Here is a 5,968-nt window from a genome sequence, read left to right on the forward strand (position 1 = left end):
TGTCTGTCCGTAAATTTTTCACATTTTCGACTTCTTCTCAAGAACCGCTGGGCCAATTTCAACCAAACTTGCCACAAAGTATCCTTGGGTTAAGGGGATTCAAGTTTGTTCAAATGAAGGGCCGTGCCCTCATTCAAGGGGAGATAATTGGGAATTAATGAAAATTTGGTGGCATATTTTAAAAATCTTCTTCTCAAGAACCACTGTGCCAGGAAAGATGAAACTTATGGTGAAACATCCTCAGGTAGTGTAGATTCAAGTTTGTTCAAATCATGACCCCCGGGGGTAGGGCGGGGCCAAAATGGCCGACCAAAGTTTTACATAGAAATATATAGGAAAATTCTTTAAAAATCTTCTTCTCAGATCAAGAATGACAAAGCCATAATTCATCATATTTAAATGGAAGCATGCTCAGGTAGTGTAGACTCAAGTTAGTTCAAATCATGACCCCCCGGAGTAGGGCGGTGCCAAAATGGCCGACCAAACTTTTACATAAAATATATAGGAAAATTCTTTAAAAATCTTCTTCTCAAGAATGACAAAGCCATAATTCATCATATTTATATGGAAGCATGCTCAGGTAGTGTAGATTCAAGTGTGTTCAAATCATGACCCCCGGGGCTAGGGCGGGGCCAAAATGGCCTACCAAAGTTTTACATAGAAATATATAGGAAAATTCTTTAAAAAAAGAATGACAAAGCCATAATTCATCATATTTATATGGAAGCATGCTCAGGTATTGTAGATTCAAGTTAGTTCAAATCATGGCCCCCGGGGGTAGGGCGGGGCCAAAATGGCCGACCAAAGTTTTACATAGAAATATATAGGAAAATTCTTTAAACATCTTCTCAAGAATGACAAAGCCATAATTTATCATATTTATATGGAAGCATGCTCAGGTAGTGTAGATTCAAGTTTGTTCAAATCATGACGCCCGGGGGTAGAGCGGGGCCAAAATGTCCGACCAAAGTTTTACATAGAAATATATAGGAAAATTCTTTAAACATCTTCTTCTCAAGAATGACAAAGCCATAATTCATCATATATATGGAAGCATGCTCAGGTAGTGTAGATTCAAGTTTGTTCAAATCATGACCCCCCGGGGTAGGGCGGGGCCGAAATGGCCGACTAAAATTTTACATAGTAATATATAGGAAAATTCTTCAAATATCTTCTTCTCAAGAATGACAAAGCCATAGGGCGGGGCCAAAATGGACGACCAAAGTTTTTAAAGATATATATAGGAAAATTTTTAAAAATCAATTTCTAAAAAATAGCAAATCCATGATTGGTCATGGGACTACTTTTGGATTTAAACTTTACAATAAAAAGCCATTTTCTACTTTTTCCTACCCTTAGTGCTCAGGTGAGCGATGTGGCCCATGGGCATCTTGTTGTAAGCCTAGCTGTAAATTCGGTTAGAATCTCAAAAAAACTCCACTATGACGTCATGCCACGTATTTTCTCAAAAATAATTTAAAGACAATCACATTAAAAATTTAAAGTTAGTGTTCTTTTTATTTAGCAACGGTACAATGCATTTCTGCATTTAAATTGCAACTGTTTAAGGTGTATGACTATAACTTAAATAATACCCTATCAGATTTTATTACAGCAAATAATATAGACTTTGTTTACGTATGATAGTTTTGAATAATATTCATCATTTGGCAAATCAAGAATATCAATGCTTAGAAATTATTGTATGAACATTTTGCACTAAAAATCGTTTGAAGTATTAAAAATCTAAGCAATTTTAGTTGACAATAAAAGATGTTCGTGTACAGGTATAAAGCTTTTAAGGACTTTAGGCTCCATGATCAGTTAGAATTATCTTGTAGCTTAAAATAATGAAAGAAAATAAAAGAGGTCTATGATGTAAATTTCTAGATCTTGGTCAAATTTGCGACTTTATGACCAAAAATCGAATAAAATTTATCTTGACTTCTTCAATACATCTTCATTTCTTGGTAAAGTTTGTTGATTGGACATGTAAAGTACCGGTATGTTCTAAAAACATTGGTTGAATCCTATATTTAATATCCCTAGCATACAATTATAAAAGATGCTCTGAGTAAAAATACCTTTACTTAAATGTTCAAAGGAGTGTAATAATTGTGAAAATTTGAAGAATTTCCTAGTAACACTCAATCCACAACTAGAAATTATCCCCAATAAATCGTGTTTCTTTATGAATTTGTGACCAGTTTTTAAATTGAATGTTATGTAATTGTAAATTGTTTTATTTTTATATGTTATAAAATGAATTGTTAGTATAGTTTTGAAGAGAGAGAGAGAGAGAGAGTCTAACTGAAATTTGCTTAAAAGCGGCCAAGTGACTTTCATCAAGGTCGCCAAAATATATGAATGGTTCATGTATTACTAGTATACTTAAAAATTGAAAAAGGAAAAAGGATGTCCGATCTATCATTTAAAATACACTAGTCTATTCATTTGTAGTTAAAGTCCTTGATTTTCCACAGATGTTCCTAAACTGCTGCTTCCAATTTTTTTCAATAATAAACAAACCTTACTTTGTCACCTACAAAATGTAAATCCTTTTAAAAGTTCTTGATCGTTCTTCTTTATCTTTCAACCAAGTTCCGTTGAACGCGTCGTTACCACTGATGAAAATAAAACTGAAATGACGACTTAAAAGCAATCCAAGCAACTTATTTTTTTTCAATTTTCAACAGAACTAAATTTTGTTAAAGGTAATACATGTTGTTAAAAAGTGAAGGGGAACGCCAGACTTTAGAAGAAATTGTTCAAAATATATTTTAAAAAGTTTTTTTTTCAAATTCAGTTATTTCTTTCGTTTTCACTCACTTGTTGCTAGTAAAGAATTGGAGAGACAACAATATATACGGTTGTATCGCAGAGACAAGAAGTTTTAACAATTATTTTTCTTTTGATTGAAAAGTACATGTAACTGGATTTTAAAAATTCGTTTGTTTGAATTTTTCTTTTGGTTGTTTAATTTAACGTTCTTCTCGAGATTTTTTCACTCATGGAGACTTTTAACTTTCAAAGAGGAATCACGGTAGAGTTTGAAATGCACATAATGACGAATCATAAAGAGTGCATTAACGTTAGGGAATAATTAGATAATTTTTTGTAATTCTAACATTGGTGCATTGAGATGCAATTTCTAATTTTATTTGAATAGAAAATACACAGGTTATTCACAACAAGAAATAACTTAAATTTTTTTTAAATATATGAAATTAAAAAACAGAATTACTACTGCTTGAGAAGCAAGTCTTAAGAGTTTTAATTTAACCTACATGAAGAATTGTCTGTATAAAAATTTGGCATGTTTTTAAATTTCCAGAAATTTTCCAATACAGTACTGTGTCGTATGTACTTGACTGCTCCTTTCATTACATAGCTTTTATTTATTATCAAAACTACAAAACAAAAGTTTACTTCTGAGACAATGTTGTAGATGGACCAAATACTTGAATTTGGTAAAGGTTTTACATCGTAACAAAGGGCAAACTATAATGCTAAGTCATAGTAGTGTATCATACTATTTTCACGAACCATTTGTTTCAGACGGATAAACAAATATTCTGTCAAAAAAGTAATGGCAGTGATAAAACATCGACTAACAAAGACGCCTTCTCAACATCATTATGTAAATATAGGAGTCAACATCATTAACCTGTTGGCACTTGAGAAATGAAGTGCTAAGATATACATCACCGACGTGATTGCCTGAAATTAATACAAAAATGCTGATTAACTTCTCACAGAAGTAGATCTTGCTGAAATAGCAGGAATAATATAAGTACAAAGTAATATTGATTTACAAGTACATTACAAACATAGGATAGTTGAAAGGAAATCTTTTTTTTTTAAACAAATACATGTATTGGCTTATGGAGGTACATGTAGGTTGGGGTCACAACAGAAGATTACAGTTACACTGGGAATATTCTAATTACATTAATGAAAAAATACCAATTCTAAGGACTTGCAACCTGGAATTTCCGTTTACTATTGAACCCTTTGCCAAAATTATGAAACCTATGCTTATTGGGTATAACATTCAGGCCCATGGGTTGGGCTAAGTTGGATTTTATATAATATACATTACTCTATTACTCCTGTACCATAAAAATGACAACTTACTCTGGAACTTTGATTAACTCTAGTTAAAACTTTTAAAGTTTGATTGATTGAAATTGTTACGTTTAACGCCGAGTCGGCAATATTTCATCTTTATTCGATGGTGAAATTAAGATCAGGTTTTAAAGATATTTTGGTTGTCTCTGGCGGTCCCCAATGAACCTAGCTACTCTTTTTCGAAGACCGAAAAAACTATCTTTTACGTGTCAAAGGGGTTGTTACCCTTGACACGTGGAAACATTTAAAGTCCCATCCGACGGACTTAAAATAAAAATTTGTTAACAGATAAATATATAATAATAATAAAAATTTGCTATTTAAAAAGTTTGAAGAACTATTGTAAAATTTTGATAGCCTAACGTAAAAACTTTAATACTTTGATTTACTATAGGATAAAGCCGTGGAACTGTAGTCTTGATTCCCATTCTTGAATTTTATGATATTTTATGGTCAAAATAAATAAAAACTTCAGAATTTTATTTTATTAACCAGACATCTCCTCCAAAATAATTGATGTACAAGAAATGAATTTTAATGTAAATCTGTCTTTTGCGCCTAAAGATTGGCAACATTATTTAAATGTGTTCAATTTATTGCAACTGTAGTGAAAGATTTTTTTTAATGGAAAAAAGAGAAATAATATATACGTACATGCACTAAAATTTGCGTCATTTAGAATTTTAATGCCTGTTCCGTCAGCTTTAGCTAGTTGATTTACTATTAGTGAAAACATTGGAACTTGGTTTTACTGTGGTGAAAATTGTGGAACTTTGATTTACCTCAATAATGAAAACATTGGAACTTTGATTAACTAGTGAAAACTTTGGAACCCTAATTAACCAGAACTGTAAAAATTTTAAACTTTTGAATTACTTTATAGCTGATTATAGTTTACTATATATATACATGTATATAGTATTTTGCTGTTAGGGTTACTGACAAATAATTGATATATGAGAAAAAAATAAAAAATCTGAGAGCAAAAAAGAGAATTTTCATAAAGGACAACTTACCTTCAGTTATCAACAGTCAAAATATTATAAATGATTTCTTGTGTGTTTTATGTAAAATATCATGATTAAGCTAGTGTTTCTAGACAGTTTGCCTGATTTTCTTCTATAGACAAGATCTTAAAGGCCTTTGTATAGATACATGTAACATCAGCGATCCTTAGAATATTAGTATCCAACCAATGCAAATTGTATATTAATATGAACATTTTCTACAATGGCGATTACATGAAAAGTTTGAAACGTATCTCTGAAAGCTCAAACGACCGTAATTTGGTAAATGTCAAGCTTTAACTAAAACACGAAAAGAAATCTTGATTTAAACTAACCAGCCATTTAGTTGAATGAAATAAACAAGATTCCCTGCATAAGATGCCTATACTTCAATTACACAGCTGAAGAAAATTTGTCAAAACTTTAAGACTAGTAAAGTTGCGTTTTGTTGAAATGCGATAAAAAATTTACTCTCTCTTGTCTATATATACATTGTACGTCTAACAAGGATGGATCCAGATATCTATATAGAGATTTTTCGTTTGTCATCAGAAACATGCATCATCTAATCAATTTATTGGAGACAAATCCATAAATAATAGAAACTTGATATATTACCGGAATATTTTAAAAAAAGAAAAAAAAAACATCACCAAGAACAACATACAAAGGCAAGTTATGGAATATAAAGGTAATCAGAGACAGGACTTGGGCCGTTTGTAGTTTGAGAGGCGTAGAATGTATCCTTTCATGTTGAAATCAATTTCAAATTCACTATGTGAAGTAAATCCGGATTATCTTTTCTTTGATGTGTTTCTAAGCCTATTTTA

The sequence above is a fragment of the Saccostrea cucullata genome, unplaced genomic scaffold (assembly GCF_032062105.1).
Source record: "Saccostrea cucullata isolate Sc308-1 unplaced genomic scaffold, CSIRO_AGI_Scuc_v1 ctg1864, whole genome shotgun sequence".
Taxonomy (NCBI): Eukaryota; Metazoa; Mollusca; class Bivalvia; order Ostreida; family Ostreidae; genus Saccostrea; species Saccostrea cuccullata.